Source organism: Culex quinquefasciatus, chromosome 3 (assembly GCF_015732765.1).
Source record: "Culex quinquefasciatus strain JHB chromosome 3, VPISU_Cqui_1.0_pri_paternal, whole genome shotgun sequence".
In the NCBI taxonomy this organism is placed as follows: Eukaryota; Metazoa; Arthropoda; class Insecta; order Diptera; family Culicidae; genus Culex; species Culex quinquefasciatus.
The window spans coordinates 179,265,412-179,284,133 of record NC_051863.1 but is presented as its reverse complement, the minus strand read 5'-3'; positions in this window follow the sequence as shown (position 1 = coordinate 179,284,133).

The following is an 18,722-nucleotide window of genomic DNA, read 5'->3' as shown; positions in this document are numbered from 1 at the left end:
TGGTAGCTTGTCGGATCAAGAACCAAGAAGTTGGTGGTTCAATCCTCGTTCTGTTAAGGGTTTTTTTTTTTGTGAAATACAACCAAAAAGCCGTCGGTAATGTCGATAATTGTCGGTAACGGGCAAAAATGTCATACCCCTATATCGCAAAAAATGCATGAGGACAGTTTTCATGCAGATTCTGATATACTTTCATGCCGCCATGCATCAAAATCATGCGACCGCCGTTTGGGTGTAGATATACACAGCAAAAAAATCCGATGGTAAAATCGCATGCAAAAGCATGCACATCACCTTCGTCAAAAAAGACACTAAATATTACACTTAATAAACACAAAAAAAGTTGCAACCAACAGGATTCAAACCCAGCACCATCGGTGAGGACTGGCGTCTTAGCCCGCTCGGCCGATGTAGAGTGGAAAGGAAAAACGCATATATGAGCTTGACATTTCGGTTTTCCATACTATTTCCATTTTTTGCATGAAATTTCGATTTTTATCAAAAATTACTATCTTTTCAAAAATTCATAACTCGGCGGCAGACCATACTTCTCTATGGCTCAAAAGTTTCGGGGTTTTGTCCCCTAAAACATATTTAAAATTCTCAAAAATAAAAAAAAATACTTATTTTGGGAAATTGAGTTTTAATGAAAAAAAGAAAGGTATTAAAAAAAACGGCAATTTTATTTTTCCGTGTACCTATTTTTTTCAATAATCCTCAACAACACCCACAAAGTTTGAGCGAAATTTAAAAAATACAAAAAAAAATGATGAAATCGGCCAATTTCGTAGAGAATTAGAGAAGCGCAAAGCGGTTCAATTTTGTATGGGAATCAGTATGGAGAAAACTATTTTTTTGGATTTTGATATTTCAAAAATCCAAGTTTCACGCTATATTAAAACCGAATGCTCTGGAAGGTGCTCTACAACTTTCCCGAAGAGAGTATGGTGCTAACTTGTCCCTATAAAAAGATACAGCGAGTTCAAAACTCGTCTAAAACGTGTTTTTTGTTCGAAAATCACGTTTTAGACGAGTTTTGAGGACGCTGTATCTTCTTTCAGGAGCAAGTTAGCACCATACTCTCGGCGGGAAAGTTGTAGAGCACCTTCCAAAGCATCCGAATATGAGTCCGGTTTTGATAAAGCTTGAAACGTGGATTTTTTTAATATCAAAATTAAAATATATATATATGGAAAATTGAATCGCTTTCCGCAAAGTGAGGACTGAACCAATCGTTCTCAAACTTTGGGGAGTTGTTTAGGACCCCAAAAGGAACTGAAAAATTGCTGTGCTGAAAAATCGATTTTGTAATTACACCTTAATGGCACACACAATACATGAAAAGCATTCAAACAGTATATGATGTCTTATTAATGAATGTTAGATAGTTGCAGCATAAAAATAGTTTTTTTTTATGAATGAATATTTCTTTTTCAGACAAATTGTTCTATTTTTATGGGTCAAAAATTAAACTTGAGTACTATCGAATGGTGGAACGAATGTTGCGTTTTTACAAGATACCTCGATTTGTTTGTGGTGTTTTATTGGATATTAGCTAGCTATCATCCAATTGGGAATCCAAATAAACGTCACCGTCAGACATTTTCCTGAGTACTTCTTATGAAATACAATTTATTAATATTTCAACATAATACTATGGGGAATCCTAACAACCTCGGGCTTTCACCATACCTCACTAGTCAGTTAACCCACACGGACAGCGCACCATGATCTTTCCAAAGCCATGGTGGAGGACACTACTGATATCAACCCTCGTGGAATCTATCTCCACCTCCACGATACTCCCAAAACCGGACATCTGCCAGCTAACGGACTGTTCGCTGCCCAAACTACCACCAGTTCATCACCCTCTGTGTGCCTCGACGTTCGACATTTTGTCACTGCGCCCAACATCGACGCGCAGATTCCCCGTGTACCGCCGTGGCCACCTGCACCTGTTCGACTTGTTCCGCAATCAAAAAGACTCCCGGAATTGCTTCGAGTTGAATTTCATGTTTGCCTTTCAAGACGATGTACAGCACCAGTTACTCCACGTAGGAATTAGCTGCCAAGGCAAGGGCAAGCTCATGTTCATCTACGAGTCCAGTAACATCTGGAGTTCGCGCTGCATTGATCCGGTACCGATCAACCGGGCGTGCAACTACCATGCCCACGAGCAACTTCGGTTCACTGCCATAGGTAACGATACCATGCTGGTTGAAGATCTATCGTCGTTTGCACCACCGGGAACGCGGATGATCTTCCGGACCAGCGGAAAATCTCTGGACCAGGATCAGAAATCGGATTGCAAATGTCGAAATCTGCTGCGTGATAAGAGAAGACTCGAGCGATGCATTCGGTACCATCAGGAGCAGACTGACAATGAGGTACAGATTCGTCAAGGGCGGGAAAGGATCGTTAAGGAGTTTCGGATTGGACTGGCTATTCTGGTGGCATCGTGCAGTGGTACCGTGTTTGTGAGGTGCTGGGCGACCCGGAAGGTCACCGATTTCGATTACATTTCGAATTTTGTGTATGCTTGACATTCGGTCCCAAATGTAAACACAGCAGGCCGAGAAAAAAGGCAAAGCAAATGTGTCCCACCAATAAGGCTACGTGTGAGGTATTCGCGAAAAATGGTTCTATGGTTTTCTGAAATAAAGCACTAACTTTTTAATGATAGTTCACTTAATATAATTACATATTAACATGAAACAGCGATGTCATCGGACTGATTAGAAATCGTAGATTATACCCAAAGGACCGCTACATACTTCCGGAAAGTCATCAGTCTATTAAAGTTTGTCAACAAGAAACCATGCGGAAGCCATGTAGAAGAAGCCTTATAATTTGTAGCCTTTTGATCTCGTTGGTTTTTTCAGCAACCTTTCCGAAGCCGGAAATTTGTCAACTGACCGAATGTTCCCTGAACCACCTAACTCCAGTGCGACAACCGCTGTGCGCTGCAACATTCAACATGTTCGCTCTAAAACCGGTAACCCAGTTCCGTAGATTCCCCACGTCCCTCAAGGGGCGCCATTTGTTTGATTTGTTCTACGAACCAGACGACCACCGGAATTGCATCGGATTAGACGTAATGTTCATGCTGCAAGACGACCAAATCTTTCAAACACTACAAATCAACGTGATCTGCCCAACTGTGCCAGGAATCAGCCTAATCTACGGGTCCAAACAAGTTTTCAACTCACGCTGTATCAAACGGATATCGGACCACGCCGGAATGGCTCAAGCCTGCAACTTCCACGCCTTCGAGCAGCTTCGATTTACGTCCATTACCAACGATACTCTGCTGGTTGAAGATCTGTCGCCACATGTGCCACGGGGAACGCGGATGATCTTCAGGACTACCGTCGAAGCTCAAAATCGTAGTACGGAATGTCGATGCAGAATTCTACGACGCGATATGACTCACTGGAAACGATGCATCCAGCACCATAGGAATCAGATCGATAACGAGGTTCAGATCAATCAATCACGCGAAAAAGTCATCCAGGAGTTCCGAATAGGACTGGCCATCCTGGTTGCGTCATGCTGCTTTACCATGTGTGTGAACTGCTGGGCGACTAGAAAGATCGCCGTTTGCGACGTTATGAATGCATAAAAACATTTGCATCAAGGAAGTTGTAATTATTACACCCAATCTTGAAAAAAAAACTCAAGAAAAAGCCAGATGGCAGCACCATCCAACATGACATGACTGAAAAGTCAAGCTGAAACAGTTGTTTATCCTCATATTCTTCAATGGTCTTAATAGCCGAGCGAGCTAAGCCCCAGTCATTTCGAGCAATTTTCTGAGATTTTGGTCATTAGTTTTTTTTTGTATTTTTTAATCCAACTGAAATTTTTTTTGGTGCCTTCGGTATGCCCAACGAAGCCATTTTGCATCATTAGTTTGTCCATATAATTTTCCATACAAATTTGGCAGCTGTCAATACAAAAATGATGTATGAAAATTCAAGAATCTGTATCTTTATAAGGATTTTTTTTATCGATTTGGTGTCTTCGACAAAGTAGTAGGTATGGATTAGGAAAAAAAAAATGAAAAAATGATACATTTGGTGTTTTTTGATTTCACTTTTTGTCACTAAAACTTTATTTGCTTCTTTGCCACTTTTCAGAAATTTCCAGAATGTTCAAAAAATCTTTCGGTACTATATATTGGTTGCAAAAAATTTTCAACGTCATTCGAAAAGAGTCGCAGTTATTCATTTTTTTTTAAATGAGTGCCCATGTTTGCCCAATTTTGAAAAAATATGATTGAAGAGCTGAGCTGAGGGCCAAGCATTACGTTCTTTTGAAATGTTAGTCTTGATTTAAAAAATGCAAATATTGTTTTGGAAAAGAAAGGAAAATTTTACAAATGTTTCATATTTTAACGACGTAAATCGGACCATTAGATGCTGAGACAACATTATATAATGGTGGACTGTTTGGACGAGACTTAGAAAATATAAATTCTGTTTTTATGTATTTTCATGGCCACGGCGTATTTTCTGAGCAACCTTAAGGAAAAAAAAATAGTCATCACTACTTTCAAAAGTGTCTTATAGGAAATTTTCTCAGCTTTCCAATGCTTCTAAGAGCAAAATGTGTCATCGGGAAATTTCTGAGATATCTCTATTTTATGTTTTTTCTTTTAAAATCCTTGATCATTTATTGGAAACTTTTAAATAACAGTCCAGGAAACTTGTCAAAGATGTGTTTCATGTGTATTTAACTGACCAAAATGTTCAAAATAAGACAACAAACAATTTTGTAGAAGGTTGCAAACTGCTAAACATTTTGAAAATTATGTTTTAACCGAATTTTTGAATATGTGGGATTTATTCAAATAATAAAATAATAAAATCGTATTGAAATATTATTTTTAAAAGAACAAATAGATTATTACATAATTGTTGTGTACAAATAACACCGAAACGAAACTATTGGCACAAATAACACCGGTCTGCTCTGATTCAGCTTGGAATTAGCTGATACAACCGAAATTTCTACAGGTTTGAGAATGATAGGGAATTACAAGATTTTTATGAATAAATATCACATTTCCTTAGTCAAACACGAACTAGTTGCATGGATACAAAATATGTTTTATACTCGAAATTTTACTGCAAATAACAGTTGCTAGCTTTAGGAGAAATACTTTTCATTAGTAAGAAATGATTGTTTCAGTTTTTTTTAATTAAATGATCAAGGAAATAGCAAAATTTTAGAAGTTTATAAGACTAATTTTCAATCTCATCTTAAAAAAATATACATGTCTTGATTTTTGTTCAAATAGTTTGGAAAGAAAGTTTCTGTTAGATTTTTTTTTGTCAAAATACTTTTTAATTTTTGTTCAAACAAAAATAAATGTTTGTGACGGTGTTTTCAGAATTCTGAATTGGAAGACTCGAGTTTTATTGCAACTTTTAAGTGCATTTTCTACAGAAAACATTTTATAAAATCTTATCTTTATTTTATACTCATGAAAATATGACTTTTGAAGCTTGCTACAGTAATATATAGTACATTTTAGATTTCAAATCATATTTGTATTTACGTTCCTGGTTAATCTTCGCTTAAGAAAATATCAAATTTATTCATTAAAATTCAATAATACCATTAAACAATCACAAACCTGCCAAAGTTTCGGTTGAACAAGCTAAATCAGAGCAGACACGTGATATTTGTTCACAAAAAATATGTAATTATCAAATAATTCTTGTAAAAAATACATTTTTACACTGTTTTATGATTTTAATTTCTGAATAAATCCCATGTATTCAAAAACTTAGACTAAACATAATTTTCAAAATGTTTTGCGGTTTGCAACCTTCTAACGTCATGATTCGAAATCCGGACACTTAGTACCATATTATTTTTGTTATAGCTGGCAAAAAATCATGTAATAAGTTGGAAATGTAGAAATATCATCAGGATTTAGTATTAACAGTCAGTTTTAAGAAAATGCATGCAAAATATGTCTTTTCTAACAATTTTTTATCAGAATTTGAAAATTAAAATGACTTGTTGTGCTTCGAATCCCGGACACTGTTAAAAGCTGATTCGAAATCCGGACACTTTTGCTTCGAATTCCGGACACTCGATTTTGCTTATGAATCGCACAAATTTGGACTGAAATGTTAGTGAATGGCATTGTTTAGGTCTCAAATAAGCTGTTAACATCAAAACAATCGATAGTTTATATAAAAATGGCTAGAATTTAAGAAAATCAAAAACATAAATTTCTGCTTTGCCTTCCCGGTGCTTCGGATGCCTATGAAATATTTCCGTTGAAATGTTTCGCATTTTTGATAAACTTATAATTTTATTTTATTTAAATGTTTTGGCATTAACTACAGCGTTCAAACAAACTTTAAATGAAAGTTGATGTTAGAATTCATCAAATACCACAGTTTTGACATTCATAATGCGAACTTATATCCAAATAAATGATAAAACAAGTTGAAGTGTCCGGGTTTCGAAGCGTCCGGGAATTCTAATCATGACGTCACAAAGTTATTTCTTGTCTTACTCATAATTTGATAAGTTTTCTGAACTGTAAGTATAAAGTTTCCAATAAATAATAAAGGAATTTAAAACCAAAAAACTTAAAATAGAGATATCTCAGAAATTTCCCGATGAAACATTTCGCTTTTAGAAGCATTGGAAAGCTGAGAAAATTTCCTATAAGACACATTTGAAAGTGGCGATGACTATTTTTTCCTGATAAGGTTGTTCTAGAAAACACGCCGTGTGGCAATATCTCAGCAACTAATGGTCATATCAACAAAGTTCAAAAAAGCAAAATATAGATAATTTTCTTAGCCTTTCAAAAACATATTTTTTCAGAAGTGGGCAAACTTGGACACTAAATTTAAAAAATGAATAACTGCGACTGGTGAACTTGAACGACTATTAACTTGAAAACGGTGCACTTTATCAAAATTTCACTAAAGTTCTTTTTGATTGCAAATTCGATTTTACATCGAAAAATGAAGCTGAAAAATTTTTGCGACCAATATTTTGATTTTTTGAAAAAAAATCAGAATTGTTCAAAAATTCATCACTCGGTCAAAGATTGTTTGCACATTCTGGAAATTTCTGAAAAGTTGGGAAAAAGGAGCGCGTGTTCGTAAAAAATATTCGGAGTGAAAAGTGATTTTTTTTTTGTGCGTGCCATTTGTTTCACATTTTTGTCGTGTATTGTGTGCTGCGAGGAGAAAATTACCCTCTGAAAATGCAGCGTCATCAGTGCATAATTGACAAAGGGAGCGCGTGGTCGTAAAAAATAAGTGATTTTTTGTGATTTTCAAAGCCCTTCCTATATCATCGTTGATCGGAAGGCACGGCGTCGGGTGGATTAAATTTTTCGAATAAGGTTTTATTTTTTTGCGGTGAAAAAGCCATTTCTATATAATGAACGAAAGACGCACTGACAATTTGGATCATTGAGTTAATAGTGGAGCAAAATAACTGTGTGTGAGTGAGTTTGTGTGTTAACCAGAAAGACCTTCCCATAGCATCGTTGCTCGGAAGGCTCGCCGACGGGTCTGTTATGAAAGTCCTCCCCATAGCGTCGTGACTCGGGAGGCATCGAAAAGCCAATACCTTATCCTACTAACCCAAAAAAAATAGATCACGTGATGCTTGAAGAAGATGCTGTGGATTCAACGGTCTCAAGCGGTATCAACAAGTATATAACGAAAAACTATGTGCTTGATGAGTCTGCAACTTCAACTATCGGACTAACATTCCTCGCTTTCGTTGAACTGCAGGCTTCTTGGGAGGGAGCCGGTATTGACTAATAAAGTAGAGATCTTCAGAGGTTAAACAGTGAACGGATGGTTGGCTCCCACTGATCATTTTTGATTCATTGTTTAACTTCAGCTGATCTGTCAATAACGGAGTAGCAGCTCATTGGTAGTCAACCATGCTCATGCTCATTCTGGAAATTTCTGAAAAGTTGGCATTTTATGTCCCCTAAAATATTTTTTTTTTGTAAATCAAGTCTTAGTGACAAAAAGTAAAATTAAAAATCACCAAAAAAATTTAACGGTGTTTAATTTTTTTTCAGTGTAGTCCTTATCCATATCTACAACTTTGCCACCAAATCGATCAAAAACGCGTTCTGACCCCTTTGGCCAAATGTCGCGGAGTTATTGAAAATCTCAGGAGTGAAATCGAATTTTGGGGATCTGTGAAGGTCAAAATGTGAGGCATTGCGAGCTGCACAAAATGGCGTTCTTAACTCAATTTGGCCCAAAATCGAAATACGTTAAGTAAGCACGAGAGCGACGAGCTGCCAAATTTGTATGGAAAATTATATGAACAAACTCATGATGCAAAATGGCTTCTTTGGGCATACCGAAGGCCCAAACAAGTTTCATTTTGCTACTTTTTTAAATGATTTTTTTAATAATTTGCAAATTTTTTGAAACGATCGTTTTAAGAACATAATTATTTTAAGAAATTGAGCAAACAGCAAAATAATGAATATTTTGTAAAAATCAATGTTTAGTTTTAATCCAATCTATTGATTTTTTAAAAGTTTTTACGACCTGGCTGGAAGAAAACATCAGCTATTAACAATAGATTAACAATTCATAAACTTTCATAAACTAAAATTAAAAAAATGCTTTTGGCAAAAATGAAACTAAAATTGAAACCACAACGTAAACAATATTTTTTGATTAAAGACTTAAATACTGGAATAACAATAAAACCTAAAATTTTTATAAGATTAAATTCCAAATCAAATGCTTGAAAGTATTGGTTAAACATTCATATTGATCTCATCTTCTTCTTTGTCCTGTATTTTTCTCCTTTCTTGAAGTTTTCCTGTGATCGAAATTTGATTTTACGGACCTTTACCCATACAACCTGCAGATTTTCCGGAATCGGTTCCAGAGTGGCCAAAGTTATCACTTTTTAGTGTAAGAACCTTCCTTGGGCTTATACGAATCCAACGCAACAAAGATCACCTCGATCCGACGCTCCGTATTGAACTGATTCGCGTTCGAACAAAACCGTCGAAATTTTTTATATATATAGAAGATTATATTATAGGGTGGGTACGTTTTTCAAAAAGTTCATCTATCAATTTAGATTTGATTTTAGTGTTTTCAGTATGGCTCCCCTTGTAGGGCATGCCCACAGGAGCTCTTATGCCAAATATCAGCGCATTTGATTGTAAACTGTCTGCGCGCATCAGGGTTAAAGTTTACACGGGAACTACTATGGGAAATTTGGACTTTTTGTTCAAACGCTCCTACAGGTCTAAGAGAATCAAGCGCCAACTTCTGGTATGGTCAGGCCTAAGGGGAATGGTCTGGAGACCACTTTTCCCGAAGAGAGCACACGGATTCGTTGTACCTAGAGCTGGCGCATTGGCAAAACATCCGATATCTCCGGAACCAACGGTTTTCCATCAAAAAGCATCAAATTTTCCTTAGCATGCTATGAAAGCTTGATGAACACCAAGACGTCATATGTCAGGTAGGCAAATTTGGTAATAGATTTTTCAAAATCATATTTATTTCTAAAGTGTTTTTGTACGGACAATGGACACCTGTCTAAATTGTATGGTTGATGAATATTTCTTTTATGTTCATAGAGAAAGCACGATACGAGGTCCCGCTTCAAGCATGGCTTCCACCGTACTCACTGTCACTGATCTTCCTAGTGGCCCAACATTTCACAACCACGGTACAGCTGCACGATGCCACCAGAATCCCCAGTGCGGTCCAAAACTCTTGGACAATTCGTCGACGGATTTCGCGCAACTGCTCCGCCTCGTCGAGCAGTCGCTGATGGTATTGGACGCACCGCACACCCTTTGCCAAGTCGCGGCGTAGGATTCGACACTGGCACTTCGGAGTTTGGTGACGCACCGAATCATTCGCGACCTTTCGGAAGATCATTCGAATTCCCGGCGGTAAGAACGGGGCTAGGTCTTCAACCAGCATGGTATCGTTGCCTATGGCAGTGAACCGGACTTGCTCGTGGGCGTGGTAGTTGCACGCCTGGGCCAATCCGTCGTCAAGCGAAACGTGGTTAATGCAGCGCGAACCCAGGACGTCCCAGGAGTCGTAGATGAACAGGACTCCGGATTCGCGTTGGCATGTGATGTCCACGTGGACCGATAGGTAGTTAATCTCGGGAAAAGATTTAAAACTTAAGCTCATCGTTATGCAATTCCCTGGGTCGTAGAACAGATCGAACAGATGACGTCCTTTGGGGGACGTTGGGAATCTGCGGAGCGGCGTTGCCGGCCGAAGTGTCAACATTTCGAAGGTTGACGTACACAGTGGATGTTGAACTGAGGGTAGTTGGCGGATTGAACAGTCTGCTAGCTGGCAAATATCCGGATTGGGGTCAGTTGTAGAAGAAGCGAAGGTTACCAGCAAGTAACAGACTAAGGGAGGTCGTCCTACCGGCTTTGGAAAAAGCATGGTGGATTTTTGGGTCTTGTTTAGCTAGAATTCTGGATGAACACAGACTGTGGCCTCGACCGACATTGCACATTGTTGATTCTCGAGAGACACGGTTGCACAGAAAGTAATTACCATCAATATCATGATTTAACAGAGGTTGTACCAATTATAGGCCTATTTCGATGTATGAAATATCATTTTATTTTTCGTGTCAAAAAGCGAAACTCCTCGAAAACCTTTTCCCGAGCCCGCTGGATTTGAACCGCACTCTCAATCCGCTGCCGTTCGTAATGAGCCAAATCGCGGCGTAGAGCTCTACACCGGCATTTTAGCTTTTGTGCAGCTTCATGTCACGAAGGTTCGCCGCTAGTTCGGAAGATCATCCGAGTTCCCGGTGCAATTTCCGAGGACCTCTGGTTGGTAGAACAAATCAAAAAGATGGCGCCTAGGCCCTAGGCTTTTCAGAGAGCATTCCAGATTTGTTGTTGTGACAAGGTCGTCAAGGTCTTGGCGCAAATCAGCAGGAGCCAGGATTTTGTTAGATTCATGGTGATCTTGATATAGAACAGTGACAGACTGATGAGTTTGGAAGATCGCCAGGAGACCCAGACAAGGCACTATGACTGTACGAAACAAAAACATGTCTCGTCTGATTGAAGTAATAACTTGTTCTCAATAAATGCGATTATCATCTCTTGAAAATGAAGTACGCATGTTCTGCCATTCATTGATTAGATCCCAGTCAATTCAATTCAATTCTAAAACGGAATCTTGGGGAAATATCCCCACTTTAATCCCAAAATTATAATCTAATTAGATTCCGTTTCAGAATTCAAATTGCACTGACTGGGATTCACTCGTCATTCTTGTGGGTGGGCAAAACTACGTATTTTCGAAAAATTACTCAAAATTTCAGTTTTTGCAATATTGGTATCAATTGGTTGCGATTTTTTCATACATTTCGATTGTAATAACAAATTTATTTGAAAACATTTTCACAAAACTGCAATGCAATATGGGTATCAAATGATCGGAACTCTTTCATACATTTGGAATGTAATAACAACCTTTTTTGAAAATACTCAAAATTTTCACGAAACTACGTACATACACTCACTATTTTTTTTTTTTTGAAAATATGTAGTTTCGTGAAAATTCTCAGTATTTAAAAAAATCATACTATATTCGAAATGTACGGAAAAATCCCATTCATTTGATATCCATACTGAAAAAAATGAAACATTGAGTAGGGGAAATATACCCATTTTAATCACTCTAAGCCGTTCAACCAATTCTCATCACTTTTGCCGTTTTCCGTTATTAAATCGACATTTTCAGATGTATCAACTATGTAGAGTTGCTTGCTCACCTTTCTTTGAGCTATTTATTACTTTGGAACAGTCAAAAACACTTTATGAAAGCTGTAATTCATGATCAAAGTGCTGATAGGCCGATAATAGAAATAGGCTGAGAAAGGGTATAGTTCCCCTATTTATAGAAAATACGTAGTTTTGTGACATTTTTTAGGTGCACTTTATCAAAATTTCACTATAGTAGTTTATGCAACAAGTTGCAAAGAGAGGATTTTTTCAGCACGAGTCGTACATTTATCCAACGAGGTTCACCGAGTTGGATAAATACGTCGAGTGCTGAAAAAATCAAGTTTTGCAACGAGTTCCATACAACATTCAAGTTTTGCAACGAGTTCTATACAACAATTCCGTAAAACACCCATTGAGTGAAATTTTAAGTCAAATTTTCTTGTATTTTGTCAATAAATCGTTTAAATCAAAAAAATGTTGAAAAGTGTTACTTTTCGAAACAAGTGCTGAAAAGTTCAACTTTTCAGCACCCATTTCAGGGCTGAAAAGTAGAACTTTTCAGCATTTATTTTGAAAAGTGTTGCTATTCGAATCTTTTATTTCTGGTACAGAAAAGTAGGCTATTTCGTCGTTCAAGAATGACAGGAAAAGTAAGTAGTTTCACGACGGAATTGCAAAAAGGTACTTTTTGATTGCAAATTCGATTTTACATCGAAACATGAGGTTGAAAAATTTTTGCGACCAATATTTCGACTTTTTTTTTTAAATCAGTATGGATTCAAAAATTTATAACTCGGTCAAAGATTTTTTGCACAACCTGGAAATTTCTGAAAAGTTGGCATTTGATGTCCTCTAAAACATATTAAAAAAAATGAAAAAAATTAAAAATAGTGTTTTTTTGCCAATCAAGTTTTAGTGACAAAAAGTTAAATAAAAAATCACAAAAAAAAATTTACCGTGTATCATTTTTTTTTGGTGTAGTCCATATCCATCCCTACAGCTTTGCCGAAGACGCCAAATCGATCAAAAAATTCCTTCAAAAGATACAGATTTTTGAATTTTCATACATCATTTTTGTATGGACAGCTGCCAAATTTGTATGGAAAATTATATGGACAAACTAATGATGCAAATGATGCAGCCGGCATACCGAAGGCACCAAAAAAGTTTCAGTCGGATTGAAAAATACAAAAAAAAATCGAATGACCGAAATCTTAGAGAACTGCTCTATTTTTAAAAAATACATTCGAAATGTATGAAAAATCCCGATATTGCAATAGCAAAATTTTTCATCATTTTCAATCGATAGCTGATATCATCGCGATTCTAAAACACTAAAAATTGTTGATGTTAGTATTATTTTTCATACGATTATAGCTAATTTCTCCCATATAGCCAAAATCCCATAAGCTCGGTGCTTCAGTTAAGCACTGAGCCGCCCTAGTAACATTTTTAAACTTACAGGTTTTATCATGGTTCTGAAAACCCCCATACGGCCTAAAAAGGCTTTTATGGCCTACTTAAAGCTTAAAATGCTACTAGGGCGTGCTTAACCGAGCCAGCTGAACGAATCAAAACTGGGGCAGTGCAAAACCGAGGCGTGCAAAACCGGGGCACGACTGTAGTAAATACATTTAATTAAAATAGTATGTTTAAAAAATTAAGCTTCATTACTAATTTCTTGTGACAGCGTTGCCAGATCTTCAATTTCTTGGACTCATTGAAAAGATTTTTTGATTGATTACGATGGGTCGCATAATTGATCCGGAAAACGTTTTTATCAAAATATTTGAGATACAGCCTAAAAAATTCGCAATTCGATATTTTTAGTGTAAGAACGGGCCTTGACCGATCTTATGCACCAGGTTCCCGACGAACACGCACTGCCCTTACACCTACATCTCACCCTTGCTCTGAGTCAGTACGAGCAACACGCTAGAACACGCTTTGAGTGTTCGTGCCAGGCATGCACACCTTCTTTTCCGGTTACGCATTTTAAATCGGCCGGGGGTGGTACATTACGTAGGGTTTGATGTAAGTATAAGCGCCTAACCATCTATAGTGTGCCTATCTGGAGTTTTTTTTGAAAATGACCAATAAACCAAATTTCCAGTTTTTGCTTTTTGGGTGTTTTTCAATATCCCTGACTCAAGGCGGTTTCAAAAACACCCAAAAAGCAAAATCTGGAAATTTGGTTTATTGGTCCTTTTCAAAAAAAACTCCAGCTATCAACTTTCATTAAAGCAAAAACTGTTTTATTTTTAGTTTGAATTCAAAAACTAGTTATTTACTGTGTATTGTTTTCTCCTGAAATCTTTCCTAGTGTTGAGTCGTGTTTATATGTTGCTAATTCTTTTGTCGCGGTGTTTTGTTACAATTTTTGGTCCTAAGCATGTTATAAAAATTTACCAAAAGTACAATAGTAATATTTGTGTTAATCCTTTAACCATTCCATAAATTGAGTAAGGGCTCAAACCTCACTTGTTTGAAAAAAAAAGGTGAAGATTGAAAACAATTTTAGAGAATTTATTTTATAAAAATCAAGTATCAATAGTAAGAGAATGATGAGCGTATTTTGAAGAATAAAAATGAGAAGCTAGATGTATTAGATGTAAAATTAGACAATAGTTAATAAATAGAGATACAAAACAAGCTTAGATTATAGTAATGATAATTTATAGGACAGAAAAAGAATTATTCAAATAAATAAATTCGCAATAAAATCAAAAAAGATTAGGCGAATGATAAAAAGACTTGATATTACTAGTACATTAAGGAAAAGTATAGCTTTAAAGAAAAAAAAACAAAACAAAGTTTGTTACAGCAGTATCAATTGATAGAAAAGAGTGGAAAAGCTTTGAGAGATAAGAGAATCAAAAGTTAGTAAAATTAAAATCAAATGTTGGATATTAAATAGAAGAATCAGTGAAGAATTAGGAATCAGAAGAGCAAAATAAAAATAGGAGATAGGTGGTAGCTGAGAATGAAGAGAAGAGAAACCCCGTTGTGCGATGTTTCAGGTACATCCACAGCAGTTGACTCAACATACTGCGAATCAAAACAATACCGTCTACAATCACAAATTACTTCCCTTTCCCACATTGACGCGCCCCTTTCTTCTAGCCGTCTCTACTCTGACCCTCGCTGGTCAAAGGTTTACGAGTCGTTTCCACAGGCCACCAGCTAGGTTACACCTTGTCATCATGATGACTAAACCAAGCCAACGTGGAGGTAAGAAAATAGGACACTTGCAAGGAACCAGAGCCATGCTGTTTTCTCCAAACAGCACTACGGATGTAGTTGGGCTCCTTCCGGGATGTTCCTCGCCTGGGTGTTGTCAACCGACGAGTATCATCAGTATCATACACCCTTGGCCTGCATTCTCAGTATTTAAAAAAATCATACTATATTCGAAATGTACGGAAAATTCCCAATCATTTGATATCCATACTGAAAAAAAATGAAACATTGAGTATTTTATAGAAAATACGTAGTTTTGTGACATTTTTTAGTATTAAAAAAAAGTTGTTAATACATTCGAAATTTATTTTTTAAAAAACGATCATTTGATGCCCATTTTGTGAAAAAATGAAATTTTGAGTTATTTTTTTTTTTCAGAAATACGTAGTTTTGAGAAAAAATTTAGTATTTTCAAAAAAATGTGTTATATCTTACGAAATGTAAGAAAAAATCCAGATCATTTGATACGCATATTGTAAAAAACTAAAGTTTTGAGTATTTTTTTTTTTCAAAAATACGTAGTTTTGTGATTTTTTTTTTAATGTTGAGCAATTCTCTACGAAATCGGTCTTTTTTTTAGAATTTTAATTTTTGTATTTTTTAATCCGACTAAAACTTTTTTGGTGCCTTCGGTATGCCCAAAAAAGCCATTTTGCATCATTAGTTTGTCCATATAATTTTCCATACAAATTTGGCAGCTGTCCATACAAAAACGATGTATGAAAATTAAAAAATCTGTATCTTTTGAAGGAATTTTTAGATCGATTTGGTGTCTTCGGCAAAGTTGTAGGTATGGATATGGACTACACTGAAAAAAAAATGAAACACGGTAAAAAATTGGTGATTTTTTATTTAACTTTTTGTAACTAAAACTTGATTTACAAAAAAACACTATTTTTATTTTTTTATTTTTTTCATTTTTTGATATGTTTTAGAGGACATCAAATGCCAGCTTTTCAGAAATTTCCAGGTTGTGCAAAAAATCTTTGACCGAGTTATGAATTTTGGAATCAATGCTGATTTTTTCAAAAAATCGAAATATTGGTCGCAAAAATTTTTCAACCTCATTTTTCGATGTAAAATCGAATTTGCAATCAAAAAGTACCTTAGTGAAATTTTGATAAAGTGCACCGTTTTCAAGTTAAGGTTATTTTCAGGTGACTTTTTTGAAAATAGTCGCAGTTTTTTTTTTTACTGGATGTTATAGGCTCTTTTGAAAGAGCACACGATTTTGAACCAAACTGCATCAATAACTCGAAATCGATGAAAATGCATATGGGACATTTATGCGATCAGGGGCAGTGCAGATGTTTGCCCACTTTTGAAAAAAATATTTTTGAAAAGCTGAGAAAATTCTCTATGTTTTGCATTCTTGAACTTTGTTGATACGACCCTTAGTTGCTGAGATATTGCCATGCAAATGTTTAAAAACATGAAAATTGATGTTTTCCAAGTCTCACCCAATAATCTACCATTTTCTAACGTCGATAATGGTCCGATTTACAATGTTAAAATATGAAACATTCGTAAAATTTTTAGATCTTTTCGAAAAAAATATTTTCAAAATTTTTGAATCGAGACTAACATTTTAAAAGGGCCAAATGTTTAATATTACGCCCTTTTAAAATGTTAGTCTTGGTTTCAAAATTTAAAAAAATATTTTTTTCGAAAAGATCGGACCATTAGTTGCTGAGATATCGACGTTAGAAAATGGTGGGTTGTTTGGCTGAGACTTGGAAAACATCAATTTCATGTTTTTAAACCTTTGCATGGCAATATCTCAGCAACTAAGAGTCGTATCAACAAAGTTCAAAAAAGCAAAATATAGAGAATTTTCTCAGCTTTCCAAAAAAAAATTCTTCAAAAGTGGGCAAACATGTGCACTAATTTAAAAAAAAAATGAAAAACTGCGACTATTTTCAAAAAAGTTACCTAAAACTGGCCTTAACTTGAAAACGGTGCACTTTATCAAAATTTCACTAAGGTACTTTTTGATTGCAAATTCAATTTGACATCGAAAAATGAGGTTGAAAAACTTTTGCGACCAATATTTCGATTTTTTTTTAAATCAGTATGGATTCAAAAATTTATAACTCGGTCAAAGATTTTTTGTACCTGGAAATTTCTGAAATGTTGGCATTTAATGTCCTCTAAAACATATAAAAAAATGAAAAAAATTAAAAATAGTGTTTTTTTGCAAATCAAGTTTTAGTGACAAAAAGTTAAATAAAAAATCACAATAAAAAATTTACCGTGTATCATTTTTTTTTTCAGTGTAGTCCATATCCATCCCTACAGCTTTGCCGAAGACACCAAATCGATCAAAAAATTCCTTCAAAAGATACAGATTTTTGAATTTTCATGCATCATTTTTGTATGGACAGCTGCCAAATTTGTATGGAAAATTATTCGCAATTCGCAATTTTCAGTGTAAGAACGGGCCTTGACCGATCTTATGCACTAGGTTCCCGACGAACACGCACTGCCCTTACACCTACATCTCACCCTTGCTCTGAGTCAGTACGAGCAACACGCTAGAACACGCTTTGAGTGTTCGTGCCAGGCATGCACACCTTCTTTTCCGGTTACGCATTTTAACTCGGCCGGGGGTGGTACATTACGTAGGGTTTGATGTAAGTATAAGCGCCTAGCCATTTATAGTGAGCCTATCAACTTTCTTTAAAGCAAAATTTGTATGGAAAATTATATGGACAAACTAATGATGCAAAATGGCTTTTTTGGGCATACCGAAGGCACCAAAAAACTTTCAGTCGGATTGAAAAATACAAAAATAAATCGAATGACCGAAATCTGAGAGAACTGCTCTATTTTTAAAAAAATACATTCGAAATGTATAAAAAAGCCCGATATTGCAATAGCAAAAATTTTCATCATTTTCAATCGATAGCTGATATCATCGCGATTCTAAAACACTAAAAATTGTTGATGTTAGTATTATTTTTCATACGGTTATAGCTAATTTCTCCCATATAGCCAAAATCCCATAAGCTCGGTGCTTCAGTTAAGCACTGAGCCGTGCTTAACCGAGCCAGCTGAACGAATCAAAACTGGGGCAGTGCAAAACCGAGGCGTGCAAAACCGGGGCACGACTGTAGTAAATACTTTTAATTAAAATAGTATGTTGAAAAAATTAAGCTTCATTACTAATTTCTTGTGACAGCGTTGCCAGATCTTCAATTTCTTGGACTCATTGCAAAGATTTTTTGATTATGTGTTTTTTGATTGACTACGATGGGTCGTTGATTCGGACAACGTTTTCATCAAAATATTTGAGATCCAGCCTAAAAAAGTGTATAAATTACACTCAAGTGCTAAGAACTTTTAATAGGGTGGTCAGATCTTCAATATATTGGACTCGTTGGAAAGGTATTTTGATAACCCAGATGAAAAATTGTAAAAAGGATGGGTTTTGTATGATATTCCTTCATGTTATACATTGAGTTGATTTTGGACGTTGGAGGAGCGCGCACGCCTTGCAGGATAATTCGTGTTTTGGGCGTCATTTGTTCATGATGTTCCGTCATGTTATGCATTTTTAGAAAGGTATTACCTTTCCAACGAGTCCAAAAGATTGAAGATCTGACAACCCTATCAAAAGTTATAAGCACTTATGTGTTTTTATGAAAAAAAAATTAAAAGGTAAACAAAAAAATCAAGGAATCATTCGAATTGTTTTAGAAAAGTTAAAACTTGTGGATGG